The 18,039-nt window shown below is 38.5% G+C and overlaps 1 protein-coding gene across 1 annotated transcript in view; it reads left to right on the top strand.

The window, feature by feature from the left end:
• Positions 1-5,626: 5,626 nt before the first annotated feature.
• JAKMIP1 (janus kinase and microtubule interacting protein 1) overlaps positions 5,627-18,039 on the top strand; it is a 103,881-nt gene continuing 91,468 nt past the window's right edge. The window contains exon 1 of the mRNA XM_085309588.1: positions 5,627-5,770. The gene's annotated coding sequence lies outside the window, so the exon portion shown is untranslated. The remainder of the gene's footprint in view (positions 5,771-18,039) is intronic.

Raw genomic sequence — 18,039 nt, 5'->3', positions numbered from 1 at the left:
AGTTTCTGCAAAAGTTATTCTTAATTTTTCTTTTTTAATCTCACTTGAATAATGTACCACTGAAACATCTACTTTAAAAACACTATATTGTTCCATTGTTACCCTATTTTTATCATGTATGTTGTTACAGCAGCTTGAAATTGCAGGGTTTTCTTTTCAAGGTCCAAATTCATCCTTCTGTCAAAACTTCTGTAAACACTATTCTCTTTACAGGGACGCATCCTGGCCAAAAATGTTARGATATTTTTTATTGCCAAATTTACTAGAGTTTAACTACAACTGTTGTTAAAGACAAGCTTTCTAGGATTTAAGAACTTGTCATTTGAAAGAATTGGTGTTGTGGAATGAATAGATTGCCGAAAACTTAAACACGTTTTTAAATGGAGAAAAATTACCTGAGTAAGTTTTTAATTTGTTGAAGGCTTTATTTTGGAAAATTCTTGATTTTTTTTGTTTTGAAAAGTCTTGAAAAAAAATGTTTTATTGTCTTGAAATGTATACTGTGGCTCTTTAGTGAAAACTCTGTTCTAGCTCTGTTTTGTTGTCTTCTGTCTGGCCTGATTGCAGGCTGCTGGTATCTCTGACAAGCAGTTCCTGCTGTCTTTTAGCTGTTTCTTCGTTTACCTATTTACATTGCAAAATTCCTCTTTCCTTTTCATTCCAGTGGATTTAAATTAGCCTCCTAAAAGCGAGATGCAAACAACAAAATGTGAGAAACATGAATTTATGCCAAGTTTGTAACTAAATGCATGTATATATTGTAAAATGTTTTATGTGGATCAATGGAAAGGAATGTTTAGGAATAGGACAACTCGGAAAAGGATAGTGAAGCTATAAGGTAAAGTTGGATGGATGTGATGTCCTAAAAATACAGGTTATTGGCCTTCCCCTCTCCCTAARGAGGCTTGATGCTGCATGAACAGATCTACTTCCTCTTTTCCAGCCTTCTCTGCTATTTAAGGATGCTGATTAAGCTGTTTAAGCACTTTGATCTCTTGCATGATCTGGCCTTAGTTGTACTTTCATCCTCTTCAAAAGTATTCTCTAGCAGCAGAGAATTTGGCCCTAAGGAAATGAGTATGGTGGCCTTTTCTTCTTTCTTTTTTTCTTTCTTTTCTTTTTCTCCCTTAAATGCTACCTAAATCATTGTCTGTATTGAATAAATAAGCAGGAAAGTTATTCCTCAAGGATTTTTTTTTTTAATTCGATTGCAACAGAACCAACTGTGTAACCTGTAACATACCAGCGAGTGGAAATACTTCCAAGCAAATGAAATCATTCAGGAGTAGCGTTTTGGGGACYGGTACCATTGCATGCAAGCCTGGCGTGTTGTGTGTGTGAAATGCAGCTTTCTGTGGAGGCCCGAGCCGTGCTCCTGTTGATGCATATCGCTGTCGTGCTATTTGGATATGGTGCCTTGTCTGGCCACCAGCTGCCTTGCCACCAGCGCCAGGGGCTCCCGCGGCTGCTTTGGCAATGCGTTAGGCATTGCTCAGATCCGTTTGCCTTCTCTGGGTCACTTTTACTCCATCACTGACTTACACTTTAGCGCAAAAGGCATACTACGGGAAGAATTTGCTGTTTAGGAGACTTTATTCTCTTTTCTTTATTCCACTGTTTATTTAAGGGTGCGGTCGTAGGTGTTCACATGCTCAAGGAAGAAAGCGTAGCACTCATTAAGTAACTCGGCCTATTTTCCATAAGATATCTCAATAAAGATAATTTTATCTCTGTAAATAGATTTTTCTGCAGATGGGAAATAGCAGTCCAAACAAACATGTATTGTATATCAACAGTAAGTTGAATGCTTCTGCTGCCTCTCTGTATGATCAAAATRTGTTGAAATGCTATCAAGAAATGTGAAGTGAAACAACGTTAAGATTTTGTTTTTCCCCTAGAAAGGAAAGCATTATTGCCTTCACTGTACAGGAGGAGAGGTAGACCCACWGAAGAACAGAATTGAGGTTTTCTGAAACTCAGTCTAGTCCTGTAGGACACACGATAAGTTCCTTAAGGTTACTTTTTGGTATTTATAAAGATCCATGACAGTGGCCAGTCTATATACCTGGAAACTGAATACTCTGAAGACTACAGAAATACTTGGGATGATTTATAGGCTGTTACCATAACAGCTGAAGTGTGTAGTCCACAAACAAGTTCCTGTGGATAAACCAGAATACAAATTCGGTGTTACCTGCTCTGCGCGAACAGTCTGCAGTGCCCTGTTGTGTGTGTGAAACAGCTCAGTAGCTTTCATCCTGCTTTCGCTGATGACCACTAGCAGTTACCAAAGATGACCGAGAATTAGATTTTGCACGTCCGCTGTTACTGAAGCGGAGGTGGCATCCTGTAATTTGCATGCTGTCTTATTTTGCTGCATTTTGTTAGTCTGCGTAAATAACTTCATTGCGTTACTACCATCAAAGCTGTTAATCAAATCTGATGTGGATTAAGCCTCTGCTCTTTTGTTTAACAGATGATGTCACTAAAATTGCTCAGAAATCCGTCCTTGCTAATGAAGATGAGGATGTTCCAACAGGAGTAGAACTCACGCTGTGGAAAGTCCACTGCAGACGTACCTAGACTCAGCTACTGGTGCTGCTCAGTCTTCACCCCTTTAGCTTAAAATTGAACACAACTGCCTTGGAAACCTGTGGACAAGAGAAAGGTACTATGCATTGCCAGAGAATTATTGGGTGGGAAAAGAATAAATATAAACTACAGATATGACGTTATCAATTAATTATGGAAAATATCACTTCAAAGTTCAAGTTTGTAATTTTTTTGTGATGAGATAGACTCTTCAGACAGAATTTTCAGTCAGTAAAATAAAGTAAATCTATACTAAGTTTTTGTCTTTGTTTTAATATGATACTCTTTAGATGGAATCTTTTTCTGTTCAGTAAATAACCTTCTTTGATGAAATGAATGTTTGCCTACTCAGGATTTTTTCTTTTATCATTTTTTCTTTTGATCTTATTCTGTTTTCTAACCAGATACTTAATAAAATGCCTGATACCCTTTCCGGTTGTTTTTTTCTGGATTTTTTTGGTTGTTTTTTTGGTACTGTGTTGGTAGCTAAGAACGTAGAAACCTAGTGCCTTTGTTTTGTTTTGTTTGTTATTCGATCTTTTTATTTTATATGGAGGGGGGAAAAGTACAGAAGGTCTAAACTGTGTGGGACAGAATGTTGCCCGATATCTTAGTTTATCATATGTTTGYCAACTTGACCATGGTCTGTCTTCATCTAAACCTGTCACTATTAATAAAGGTGAAAGACTTGTAGCAGTTTGTCTCAGTCAGGCGCTATGCTTCTTGATGAGACTTTCCCAATCTTCTGTTGACTTTTGTGATTGTAGCAGGCACAAGCCCAGGCTTTCAGAAAGGAGGCATATACATAGTATACGTTTTTGGAAAACAGTGTGTTTGGATGCTTAAGGGAGCATCTACTTATACAGGAGAACGTAGCAATTTTCCCCTATTAGAGGACTATGGCAAGGGTAGCAGTTTAGCACAATGCCTCATTCSTGCCTTTGTTGTGCTGTTGTGTGTATTCCTGCAGCAGAACTGCAGAGCAAATACCCTTACTGGAATTAGACGTGTTAGGGCTGGACAACCCCCTCTCTGTGCAGCTGTCCTCACKGCAGCAAAACGCCATCATGGAACAGCGAGTAGCTGCTCCTCAGAACGACATTCTTCTGGAAGAGAAGTCATGAATAGCGTCCAGGTTTGTTAGAAAGCTTTAATGTTGGGGAAGGAGGAAAGTGTCAGTGGTGTCCTATCATGGTGGATATCTTACAGTTCAYATGCTGAAATTGCTGCATTATACTTAAGTTAGTACTCAGCAAACAACACTTACCTCCCGGTTCTGATGGAAGSGGAAAGAATAACCCTAAGGAAGGAGAGTGCTATGAGAAATGACAGCTGTACAATCCACAATCATGATAACTGAAAACCTATTCCTCATGAAAACCGGTAAAGTAAAAAATGTAGAGTACAGAACATGCCTTAGGGCCCCTCTGGCTCCTATTTGATTGTCATTTATTACACTCAAGTACAACTAATCGTTAGTTCATTAGTACCCTCTATTTTAATACTTGAGAGAAATTCATTATAGATAAGACATTATAAAGCAATATATAAAAATTGAGGAAAAAAGATTAAAACAATTTTGTGCTTATGAGTGTAATTAACTTATACTATAGAGAAGAACTATTGTAACTAAATTTGGTTTTGGTACAACAGATAACCTAACGTGACTGTAAATTCTTTATTACTTTTTAATTGGGAGGACAGTTTAATGTTTGCGTCTGGCCAAGCTTAACTCTCTATGGTACACTGCATGAAGAGCAAGCTTCAATGATAGATGTATCTAAAAATTTCACTGTTATATCTGCTTAATAACAATAATAATACAGAGTCGATAACACTCATTTTAAGAAGAGTAAAAGTGCTGCCTTCCAAAAATAACTGTTAAATTTCGTAACTTGTCTTTCTGCTGAAGTGAAAGCATTTTGTTTTTTTTTAATATCAAATGCAATGCTATTTGAAAATTTTTTTTCCTATTATCCTTGAGTTCATTTGGTTCAGGTATATCAAAACAGTTTAACATAGATTAACAAATTGATATAGACTGGATATTTTATTTAGCTGACTGTATAATGAAAAGGAAATGCTCAGGATGTGAGAGTTTGCAACAAAGTGCTTTTCTCATGTGCATATTACATGGCTCTGGCTTATGAAAATTCATCCTCTGGGTTGCTTAAGCGCATCTGTCCAGTGCTACAGGGGGAAAATCAAAAAACAAACAAAATCCTACCAAACAAAAACCCTCCAACCAACTCCCTATCTGTGATTTTGCTGTTCATCTTAGTTAGTTATTTCTTGTATATTGTTGTCTTATTTGATTAGACTGTTTGATATTTCCAAACCCTCTCCTCAGAATAGCTGTGTAAATACATGTTCATGTGTGAGGGGACAGCGCTGATTCACGTGGAGAGTGCTACCTCATGCAGCAGGGTGTGCACGTTTTGCTTTAGAGAAACACTCCTGCTTCTGTGAAAGATTCAGACTGCTGTTGCATACTGCGTGGAGGGTCAGGCATCTTTTTTTCTTTTTTTTTTAGAAAAAATCATCTCTCTGCTTAGCTGACTGATAGATCTTGAAACTTGCCACAATTGTTTGTTTTTTTTTTTTTCTTTTCCTTCCTCTCTTTAAATGCTTGCAACTTAAATCTAGATAAACTTTGGCATTACCCATACACTTCTATATTTTTTCCTTTACCATTCTTTGAACAACCTGAGTTGACTAATCCTCAGTAGAATTATCTGTTTTCCCTACCATGTGATTACAGATCTATTACTCATCAAACACAGCAAAGCACTAGAATAACATGCTTGTATCTGGACAGTTTCTCTTATTTGCAAATACTGAGCTTTGCTAAAAAGGCAGGGGCATTTGGGTAGCTGATAGCTGTACAGCTGCTGGCAGAGTTCCCATGTGCGTTTTACAGTTAGATAAGTATGTGACTGGTAATGCTCTTGCTGAGATAAGATAGGTAATGTTTTACTTGGTAATTTAAAAATACTCATCTGCATTTTGAGTGTTCACATGAGGTACTGAAAAGGAAACAAACTGAGCTGTTCCTTAGCCATGGAAAAGTCTTTTGCATGTTTAAGGCTTGCTGTCTGGTATTAAACGTAACAGACCTTCAGTCTGTTGTGAAGCTCCTGGTCTATTAACAAACAAGTATGAATGGGCCAAAAAAAAGGTACGAACTATTGGAAAGCTTTAGTGTATATGATACRTATTCAGTAAATAATAGTACTGATCTTGAAGCTGGGAGATTTAATGTTGCTTTAAGATAACTTTGTAAATCTAGGGCTTCTTGATGTGTCTTTGTTATGGTTGGCTTTCTAGTTCTTCATTTGTTCATTTTCTCCACTCTCCCCTTTAATTGATCAATTGATTRAACAAGTCTGAATTGTGCATTATGAATATTAAATAGCTTTCATGGTATGGTCTGGCTATGGCAATATATGTAGAAAACTGAATGTGTTTTGTGCATAGCAATTATACAAGTGATGATTTCCAGGAGAATAGCTTTGAAGGCCCTAACGATCTTACTACCTATAACTTATTCTTTCTGGAGGAAACTCATCCTGTGAGCATACTGCACACAATACTGTATTTGTAACATATGTTAATATAAATAGTTATATATTTATAAATATAAATATTTAATACAAATGTTACAAGGGTCTCTATATTACAAATCATAACCAAAAACATATTTTGAAATGTTTATGTGTTTCCATCCTGTAATCAGCTTACATTATAGGAATCTAAATTTATTTTCAAGTTGTTGTTCATTAGCTCAATTCTGCAGTTCTGCAAATAAATACTGTAGGATGACATAATGTATTGTTATGAGGAGGTTGTTTTCTATTAAATTTTTGTTTATATCATGGAGACCTTTCTGGTCCTTTTGTGTCCTGTTGTGTGTATATGTAGTTTTTTTTTTTTTTTTTTTTTTTTTTTTTTTNGGCGCATCCTGTATTAAAAATGAAGTCTGTGTACCCGAGAAATGTTACATTCTAAAACATTCCCATCTTCCACCTGAGAGTACTTTTTATTTAGTTTGTGTTGGAAAACTATGCTTTAACACAAACTAGATGATCTATCTTAACTTTTTTAAAAAAGTCTGTTCAGACACTAGAACACATTTGTCAATATTTCTTTTCAAAAACATATTAGTTCTTTCATATTTCAGTTATAGTAGGAAGCAGAAATGGGGAACACAAAATATGAAGARGAATATGAAGAACATCTCAAAGGACCATACATCTGAATACAGAAACAGAGTTGAATAAAACAGAGCATTCACTGGCTATGCTGGGTGGCAAATACAAACCACCACAGTGAAGGAGAAACCTCCTTTTTTAGAGAATATGTTATTTTGAGTCTAGATGGAAATGAATAGCATAGATGTACTTCAAGATTGCAGAATCAACCAACAGACTGCTGAAAAATTGCTTGCTCATCAAAAATATTAATTCAAAGACATAGTATCATTTGCAGATATTCTCCAAAGTTCTGTTTTAGCTGCTTTATATAAGTGGCTAGATCTTGAAGAAATCAACTGTCAGCTGTGAAGTCTGCAGTTATTTCACTGATTTGATCTCTATGAACTTCTTTACTTGAATTATTTTTAGATGTTGAGCCACTGTTTAGAAGTTGCATCTGTGGTTCCTGTTTAGAAGTTGGCAATGGATAACTTCCAACTTTGAAAGGCCAGGGAGGAATATATTGAATAGTCGGACAAGCACACGCTGCTGCTAGCGTTGCCTTCGTTACAAGGACTGCTAAAGAAAGATCTGCCCCTGAAGGCAAAAAGGAAGCAGCAGCAGGATTCAGTCACTGTTCAGATGTGATGCTCAGATGAAGTGGCTCGATTGCTGCATGCAGTCCGCGGAGACGGGGAAGGAGGGAGGGAGGCGGCTGTGGCTGGGACTGCAGCCAGGGAGCTTCCGGAGCTGCGAGCTTGCGTCSATTAGTCAGCAACCCCTGGATGTAGCGCTGTGCCGGCTTGATAAATGCCTTTCCCTCAACCCTGCTAGCCCATGGGCTGCTTGTTGATATTAAAACCCTAGTAAAAGTTTTAGGGAGGGGAAACAAATTCTGATTTGGTCATACTAAATCTAGCTAAAAATAGGATACGTGAAGGAGAACTGGGGGAGGGAATATGCTGAGATGTAAATGACAAGCCTCCAGTCTACAGCAGAGATGCAGCTATTGCTTCCTTGAGGAGCTTGTATTTCTTTTATTGAGGAAATACTTTATTTACTTGGGGTTGTTTCAAGCAATAAGAAGGTGGAAAGGTATATACAAATTTATAGTGTTTTACTTTGCTTGTGAGGATTATCATGGTATTGCTTTGYCTTGGGATCCATTGTGCTTTCTTCCATCTGTTGAAAAGCAACAGTTTAATATTTCAGTACTTATCAGGAAGCTGTGGAAAGCTGATTTCCCACCCTCTTAAGTAGAAGAACTTACTTTAAACAGCTTACAAGAGGGCAGTTGTAGCAATTTCCTGCATCAGCATTACTTTATAGTTCCTTTGCCTTCACACTTGGAAAAATTTGAAGAACTCACTCTTTTCAGTTGCCCTGTGTGACAGGACAAGAGGCAATGGGCAGAAGTTGAAGCACAGGAAGTTCCACCTGAACGTGAGGGGGAATTTCTTCCCTGKGAGAGTGACGGAGCACTGGAACAGGTTGCCCAGAGAGGTGGTGGAGTCTCCTTCTCTGGAGATCTTCAAGGCCCACCTGGATGCAACCCTGTCTAACATGCTCTAGGTGACCCTGCTGAGCAGGGAGGTTGGACTGGATGATCTCCAGAGGTCCCTTCCAACCTTACTGATTCTGTGACTCTATGATTCTAACTCATCTAAATATGTTTTTTTTTTTTTTTTTTTTAAAAAAAAGTAAATGGCAGTGGTAGAGGAGTAGAAGGTTTAAAGGGGGTTTATGCTAGAGATTTCCACTTGCATGAGAGTAGTTTACAAATGTGCTAGATGTTGTTACAAACCAAGATAAAGAGAAATTTAAAGCAGACAGAGAATCTGGGTATTTTAGTTATTTCCTACAGTCAATCAAAGATTTATAACTAGACCTTCTAGTCAGGTCAATGAAAGACAGCCTATTGCCTAACTATTTACTGGTAAAGACCTGCACAGCTGAGTGAAAATATTTACTGATTTCCTATTGGTAATACCTTGCAACATTTGGGTATATCGTGTATATACAGTATATAAAAATACTTTTACACAATTGGGCACAAAGTTAGAATGACTAGTGTATCCTACTTATGTGAGAATGAAATTTTTGAATATAGATTCGCTCTGTGGTCAAAGACAATTTACAGAAGTGTTTAGATGTTAGGGAGAGTGGCTACCTTTGCCGGTAGCAGGGGAAGAAGGAGTTTGTGTTCGTATGGGATCCAGCAGCACAAACATCTTTCACTCACCCACAGGGGCTGGCTCCTGCAAGCTTTAGTCAGTGTGTTTAGGCATTGACTTCAGGTAAAATGCTGCACTTTCTTTGTGGTCTTCTTTCTGAGATAGTATGTTGAAATGAAAGGTTCGTTTCCCAACAAAGGAAAAATTCATAGGTAAAAAGGACAAAAATGTTTTCCATAGAGTGAGAGATAAATTATTTTTTAATTCCTCTAAAAGGCCAGAATAGCCTGGCTATGACAGCATTCAGCAGAGTTTGAGATGTGTTGTTAGCAATGTTACTGCATAATTTAAATCTGGGCATCCAGCTGCCTTCCTAGAAAACCTAGAGTTGCATATGCAGTAATCTCTGTTCTGTGTCTAAGCATTCTTCCAGATTTGAGGCTTTTTTTGGTGTGCGTGTTTCTATGTATTGATTAAATGTGGAAGAACTTCAAAATACTTTGGGACTGTCTAATCTAGGCTGTGGTCTGTCCTATGTTTTGTAATGGCTTGTTGCAGAGTAGTTCTGGGCACTTTTTATTTTTTTTTAATTGTGTGTCTTCTGAGCCAAATTATATTTGTTTGTTTGTTTCTTATCTTAAACATTCCTCAGAATGTTATCTTTGGCATTATGATTTTAATACGCATGCCTTTGGATAAAGGTATGATAAATTCGCTGTGAATGTTCGTGGTTGGTATGTTGGACTCTGAGTATCCCCAGCGAACGCATTTGCGCTGCTGGTGACCGGCTCGCCAACATCCGTTCCAGCAAGCCTGGCACAGTTCAAATCAAATTTGTTGGCAGTTACCAGAAAGATGTTTTATTGATATTCTTCCCATGGTGGTGAAGTGTTTTCACCTTGTGGAATTAGTGGAGGTTTCTGCAAGGAAAGTCTTTAGCTGAGAGGATTTTTGTCTCTCTCTCTTTTTTTCTTTTCTTTCTTCTTTTTTTTGTGCTGCGTCACGCTTGTTGCTGTCCTGGTTAAGCTGAGTAAATCAGTCTTGAGGCTGCGCCGGTCCTCGCCGTGCCCTTAATGCCTGCGGTTTTAAGCTGCTGCGCCGTTCCCTAAGGGAAAGGAGGGGAGGCGAAGGAGAGGAGAGAGGAGTTAATCTCTGGCTGAAATACCCACTTTGAACGTTTTTGCCACGGTGGTGCAGTGCTACCGGCCTGCGCTGCAGAGCCGGAGTGTCACGCTCGCTCGGGCGAACGTGAGCTCGGGTATCGGCGCTCGAAACGCCAGCGGCAGCTGGCTGAGGGCTGCGGCGCTGCTGAGGTGAGAAGGTGTCCACATCCGCTGCCTTCGCCTCTGCTGGCGGGCGGGCGCCTGAGGGACGCCAAAGCTTCTCCTCCCCAGCCGAGAACAGGCGGATCTCGGAAGTCTCTGGGCCAGGCTGGTGCGCTAGCTCCCGAGACGGCGGGCGCGCCGCTGCTGCGCGCCTGCGGAGCCGGATTTGCAGCGCGAGCGCGAGAGTTACCTGAGCCACCCGCTAGGAAGTGTGACCAAGGTGGCGTCAGGCCTCACCGTTTGCTCGCGCCTAGGGGACTTAGTCTGTGTGGTTAGTGGTTCCTCTGTGGAGGGGGGGAAATCTACAGAGTCTTTACAGAGAAGAAATTATTGAATATGATAYATAAAGATTTCATATTATATATTAGATGCCTATAGGAATAAGGAGAGTTTTGGAGCATCGGATCTTGGCTGTTAAATTTTCTCTAGTCCCCCACAGAGTGCCCAAGCAGTCTTCTGGATCTGTGTCCAAAATACTTTGTTCTCTTGTTTAATGAGGTGCTTTCTAGGGGAGCAGATATGTTAGGAATTTCTAAACAGATCTTGTGAGGGAATTGCAATTTTGTGGGACGCTTAATCTGATGGCTCATACTAACTAACAAATCTTGCTGGTTCTCATAATCCCCATTTCTGTGGTGGCTCAGTGCCTCGTATTTTAATTTGGTCCTCATAATACCTTTGAGGTAGGCAAGCGTAATCCCTATTTTACTGAGAGATTAAGTGATTTGTTCAAGGTCATACAAGGAATTTGTGACAGAACTATAGAAGATGGAACCAAAATCTATCAAGCCTTGCCTGTAAAAATTTTTTTTTTTTGATTCTGATTAGATGAGAATTTTTTGGAAATGTTCTGAGTTAGGTTGGGGAATGAATGGGGTGTCTTACTTCCTGGACACTAATTTCACAGAAATCCTTGATAGTGGTGGACTGTAGGGTTTGCAGTCCTGTGTTTCTGGGGAACTGTAGTGCCTTTGGGGGATTCTGCGGCTCTTCAATATTTAAATAACTGCCGGCTCTGCAGTTTGGCTTTAGTGTGGAGCATGGTGGCTTCTTTGAGGAAAATAGAGCATGTCCTTTTATCAGTAGCGCTGTATTACTTACGTCAACGTCTTTATTTTGGCTAAGAGAGCTTGTTTTTAACGAGCAGCCTTGTCAAATGGAGCTCTGCCTTTGCAGGTGAGGCAGCTTTGTCCTTGCGCTGCCCAGAGCGCCAGCGCTCCCTGCTTTCCATCGAGCCGACTCGCGTAATTGCAGCTGCGTAACTCGCTTGCCATGGGGACGCAGTAGGATGGGTGTGTGGTCGGGCTGCCAGAGCACAYGGTGGCTTGCACGTCTGGCAGTCGTGGTTAACTGCACACGCAAATAATAATTTCAAAATAATTTTTGAAACCAGAGATGGCGAACCCAAATCATGCAGCCTCAGGTTACTTCTCTATTCAGCTGGTTACTAGATCACATCCAGATGTGRCTTTTCTCCTCCTTATGCTTACTTGACTGTCTTAAACTTCCAAGCCTATCCTACTGATATAGATAGTACTAAATATTTAGAAAAAAAACATTTAGAAATATTTAGAAAATAATAAAATAATATTCTCCCAYTGAGGTTCCATTTTCCTGTCTTTTGTGTCAGTGAATTGGGAATCTGATCCTCTCTCCCCAAACGCTGCTGACAGTTGTCTTGGATATTTCCTATACAGCTGTCCTGCTTGTGTTTTCCATCTTTCCAGTTTCAGATTTTAATTATCTTATCCCTCTATAATAATAATAATAATAAAAAATTCAAAGGAACCTTCCTGGAAAATTCAGATGAATAATAAAACAAACAAAAAACCCAGCCTACTCCAAAAGCCTAAACTTTACAGGAGGACTAAGCTGTGGGGTGTTAGCAACAGTGAATAAATATATTGGCTCCCTGTATTTGCCATTTCTTTAGCCCTAACTGGGAAGTGCTACAACTTGACCTTTCTTCCCACACCTTTTTGCTCTTAAATACTGTGGTGTAAAGGGAAGGCTGCTGATGAGTGAAAACCCAGGGATGTCTCTGAATCACACTTGGTGTACAGTCAGAAGGACAGCAAGGTGGACGTACATTGCTCCAGGTGGCAGGGAAACATGGGGTCTGCTGTGTGCCCTCAGAAAGAGGGGGTTGGCACAGAGGTGGRTGAGAGGGATACCTCTGCTTGGAGCAGCTTAACTTGAGCTGACATTAACCCAACGCCCTAAAAGGGGTCTAGCTGCAAAGCTGAGTTGGAGAGGTGGTGCAGTGAGGGCTTCGTCCTGTAGTTGGTTGGGTTGGAAATCCACCATGTTGTGCTTTAGTTTTTGTGGGTTTCACATCTGTCACAGGACTGCTGCTTGTAACGTTTTGTCTTTTTATATGGTCAACTGGGTAATTTCCGTGATTAATCCGCAAAACAGTACTATAAGTGAAATTGAGTAAATACTAATAAATTCTGAATTTCTGAATCAATTCATTGAAGCCAGTGAATACTTTACATTTACTTCAAATGCCTTGGATCAAGCTCTTGTTAAGAAGAGAWTCAGCTCAAGTTCAGTAACTTCTAGTATACTGCAGTGTTGTGTAGTGCAGACAAGGACTGGCAGAGTGCATCTCCTCAGGCTCCTGAAGGGGTGAGCAGAGCCAGAGGAGGTATGTGGCAACAGCAGTGTGGATGGTAACTGCTTCACTTCCCTTGGTGAGGCTGTAGTGGAGCCAAAAAACTTTTTTTCACCACTTTTCAGCATCAGGACTTTGCAATACTGTATTATAAGTCAGCTGTCCTGCTGACTGAGCGCTACCTAGATGCCTCTGCACCAGTGGTATTCTCCTGCAAACACATTCACTGTGTGTGTGCATCTCCTCTCTCTCTTTGCTCCCATCCCCTGAATGTAAATTTGTGCAATTTTTGATTGTTCTCTGCTAGTCTAGTGGCTTTGATCTTAGTAGCTGTTGTGGCTTGAGAAGATTATCAGTTTCAGAATGTCAAACTGGCTTCTCATGTCAGAGGTTAACATTTTTGCACACAAAAGGTTGCATTTCTCGTGTTCCTTTGCAGTGAAATGGCAGTGACAGATGTCTATAGAGTCACAGCAAACAGTTCATTTTAAGTTACGTTTCTGAATTGATCCTTCAGTTGCCCTCCAAAGTAATCTGTAAAACCAGAGACTTGTCATTCCTTTAAATCCTTTTTTTAAGGTATAAATACTCTGTGGTTCCTGTTGTAACGCTTGGAAGGATTGCTTATGTTGTGTGTTCTGTAAATAGTTTTTAAAACAGGTTTTAAARTTATATGCATAACAAGTTCAGATTAATCCTACGATTAAATGCATTTGTGATTCCTTCCCTCCCCGTGCCTTGTCCTCTTCTGCTCAAACCTTCYCCTTTTATGCATATTTATTTGTGATGCTTTCTTGTAAGTTCACAGCCAGCTTTTTGGGTTGGCTGTTTGTGTCCTTTGAATTAGAGCGAGGCCATTAATGTTCTGGTGCTATACAATGTCCTGCTGTACTACCAATCAAAATAATTTAATAATTGTTGTGTGGCTGTCAGTATCAGATACACATATGTTTGAGTGCATGTAGGCTTTAAATGAATTTGATATACCAAAGTATACTTCGGAGTTTTGTAGCATGCCGTGACCTAGAAGTGTGTTTTAGTTGCATGTGTTTTAACAGATGCACACATGAYACAGGCAACCAATTAACTGAAGTGAAAATGAATATATTGGTGAAATTCATTCAGAAATTTGCCAAAATCTCTAGTTCCATTAGCTCCTTTATGGAAGAACGTGGAAGGCAGTGATTTGTGATGAGATGTCAAAATGCAGGTACTGATTCTTGGGGGCAATGGGAATTCTTTGAAAGACTGTAATACAGCAACTCAGCAGATCCCCATTGCTGAGAGGCCATAGAGAGTAATAATGGGAGTAATTAATTACTACCCCTGACAGAAGAGATTACTGACTTACAAATACTATGTTCATCTGCAGCGAACCATTTGTCACGAAACCTTCGGAGTGAGGTATCATAAAATGATACCATGGAATCTCTTTAAAGCAATAAGTTACCTCTCTCTAATTATATTCAAAAGAGTTATAATCCAATGCACTTTTTCTGGCAAAACAATAATTAAAAATGCAAAGAGGTTTTTTGTGATTATTGGTCCAAATTTTATGGAAAGTAAATTTATTGTAACCAAAAGAAGTACTGCTCGGTATGGTAGACTGTGAAACTGCAATAATGAATATGTGACTCTTAGTTAACATAAAGATGTTTTTATCTTGTGGGAAAAAATTTAAAAGTAGCACTTAAAGAAGCRTTCTACTGTAAGGAAATTCTGCAATTCCTTGAGTGGAATAAGATTTTTTTTTTTTTTAATCAACTTCTCAAAAGCTCAGCTATTACAGAAATAGAACTGTCTCTGTAGATAGCTAACAAATGGCTATTTAAAATACTACTAATCTACATTACATTTAGTAAATGATTTTAGTAACTTTGGGTTTTATTTGTTGGCTGGGAAAAGTATTATTTTACATCATGTAGAATCGTGATTTTTTTTGCATTTGTGAGTTCAGCCATGTTTTGTTGCACAGAACTAAAAGGTGAAGCAGGAAATGTAGGTCACTTGAGCCTTATGAGAAATAGGCCTTGGGCTTTGCGAACTGACTGTCATCTTTTCCATATAGTCATTGGTTGATTATCATGCTTTTTTTTAAAAAAATTTCAATTAGAACATAAATAACCTGGCAGTTACTTCTGAAGATAACRTACTGTACCTGTATCCCCTGAATTTAGTATTGTTGGATAAAAGGGTAATAAAATTCATCTTAACCTCCTTCAGTGTTCAGAAATGTGCTATAGTAATGAAGCTCAGTCTCACATTCCCGAGCCTAACAAGGGGTATGGGTAGCCCAGGGAAGCCTAGTAAGGCTGCGTAGTTTTGCAAAGGAAATACTGAAGAAAATGAAGCAACGTCTTTTACTCGTATGGAAGCAAAGTGTTTAGACAAGAAGCTTTTATCCCTTACGCAGTTGTAGGGATGCCTGTTAGCCCTGTGGGAAACTTTTGGAAGTTACCTTTAGGAATGTGAAATAATTCATTTAACTGAGTGGTTTTAGTCTAGGTTGTACACTGAAGAAGTTAATACTGTCTTTGATATAGCTGCCTTCGAATGTATAAACAGACTAATAAAATAAAATTTTAAGGAATGTTCAGATGCAAGTAATCATAATTTAATTTCATTTACTCAGTGAGAGGAGCTTGCATCCCCCCCAAAAGTATTCAGTGCTCTTTAAAGGGACACTTTTCTGGAATTGTGTTGAGTATGGAAGAGTAGGATGTATCCAGAGTCCTCTAACCTGAAAATAATTGCAATGCAAAAACACCCGATTTGTTGTTTATGCTAACTCTCTGTTAATAGAGCATTTTTCCATGTGTCTTCCCTTAATAATCCAAATTCAGATTCCTGCAATTTCTGCTCTAGTATTTAATGTATTGTCTCTTCTTCCTTCACTTCCAATTATTTAAAGTAAGTTCAGTTACACTCCTTTAAAAAAAATATACTAATCAACTCATTATATTGCATTTGGAGTCTTAAAGGAATAATAAATGGAATTTGTATGATTGAGAATCCCTTATAGCGTATAAATACTGGCTTTCATTACTCTGGGTTTCCCAGTTGATTTGATACACAGCACAATTATTGGCTTCAAATTTAGATGAAAGCTCAAGATGAAGATAAAAATAACCTTAAGATGGCAGAGTCTCAATTAGTTAATGAACTATCTAAACTGATTTTAGGTACTAGAGGCAAATAACTTGGTAATATTTTTATATATTCATAACTATAACATAGCCATCATAAGGATAAGTAACTCACAAAATATAATGTGAGATGTGTCTTCATGAATTAAACTGGCAGAGTACAGAAGGCAATGTTCTTAAAAGCTGCTGGATAAAAATCCATGCTTTTTATCTACTTATAATATGAAGAGCATACTGGGAAGGAAACAAAAGAAAAAATGCAAAGAGAAAAAATAAGAGAGTAGCATATTTCTCACTATGTTTTGCCTGAAGAGAGAAGTTGAGATTGGGAAGGCAAAGCAGAAGTGATACAGCAAAATCACCAAAAGATTGCTTATTCCAATTTTGCCTTAAAAACAAAAACCATCAAGAAAGAATAGCGCAAGTGTACTGTACGTTTAGAAAGGAAAAACTTAAGCGAGGTGCCATTCTGTAGCTGCTCTTCTGCTGTGCTTAGTTCTTGGTTTACTGAAACACTGAAGTACGCTTACAGTCATGCCTGGCTTTTAATGAAGTTACTACTTGATTTCCTCATTTCAAATCAAAATATGATTTGTCTTCAGTCATATAGAGTAGATACTTCTAAATAATCCTGTAATTATCTCTCTMTATATATCTATATAATATTTTTAAATAGCAAAACCAATATAGTGAGTAGAATGTTAGAAAATTTTGACAAATGAGATACTTAATGAACATTATATAGTTATACAATTTTAATGACAAATCTGAGAGTAGGGTTTTGTAAGAGCTGTAACATTGTAGTGTTTTACACAAAGCATTTTTTTTTTTTTGTAAACCATTTCAATCTGTGACATTCTGGATAGTTACTCTGTGAAATAGATGTAAGATGTAGCTATATGGATATGGATACATGCACAAGCCCTAAATATTTTATTTTAACCTAACCATGTTCCGATATTTTGATATTTCACGCAACGTTCCCCCAAACTTTCGAACAGCTGATTCGAATCCTTTCAAGTTTATTTCTCTTGCCCTTCGTCTTTATTTTGAACTGCAGGTGCCCTACATCTACCAAGTAAAGCAAGATGCTTGGTATGTTCCTGAGACTGGTGCAAGACTTGTGACTTAAGACTTGTGACTTTAAATCCGTTAAACTTGCCTCCTCATTTTGTGAAATATCAAATACATTCAAATGTTGTGAAGGCTTGCAATATGTTTGTATAACTCACAGTGGAGGAAGTGGCCGTTTTTATACCCACAGCGACAGCAGGACTGTATCATGGCTGCCTTAGGTTCTTGCCTCTTCAGTGGCATGCTGTGAGTTAGTTGGTGTGTTGCTGATTGAAGCTTCTGAGTTGATAAAACCGTATCTTTCCAGAGTGGAATATTTCTTCCTTCTTTTTTCTCACTGTTACAAGACTAGTATGTCTTATCATAGCCTTTACCCAAACAGTAAGTGTGGGAACTCAAATAGATCAGCATCCAGGCACTTGCTTGTGCTGAGCCTTTAATATGGAAGGACGATACATACTCTTCTTACCCTCTCTGGATTTTGTGCCCACTCTGAGTGTTAAGAGGCTTTGTGTTGCCATAGTTCCTGTTTTTGAAATAGATAGGCTGAAAGATGTATCTAGGGAAGAATAAAAATGGAAATGTTTCTGTGCCCACCAGCACTTTTTTTTTTTTTTTTTTTTTTTAATGCCTACTGGAGAATTAGGTATTTTTCTTCAGGTCTTGAATCTCAGTTTTTATTTTACTTTAAGTAAAATTTTTAACTCCTGAGTTACGGAGAAAAGATTGGAGAAAAGAATCCAAATGTTCATAAATCACTGGGCAAAGAGGGAAAATTTAGAAATCATGTCTTAGGAAGGTGCAACTATTTCAGCATTTCCTGGGACTATATTTTGGATTTTTTGAATGCCTGAGGTAGCCAGTACTTCACATCCCAAAATATCTTGGCTGACTGATGAGTATGTGTGYGTGCATGGA

Source organism: Rhea americana, unplaced genomic scaffold, assembly GCF_003343005.1.
Source record: "Rhea americana isolate MKP2758 unplaced genomic scaffold, rheAme1 scaffold_30, whole genome shotgun sequence".
Classification (NCBI taxonomy): Eukaryota; Metazoa; Chordata; class Aves; order Rheiformes; family Rheidae; genus Rhea; species Rhea americana.
This window is presented reverse-complemented; position numbering and strand designations above follow the sequence as displayed.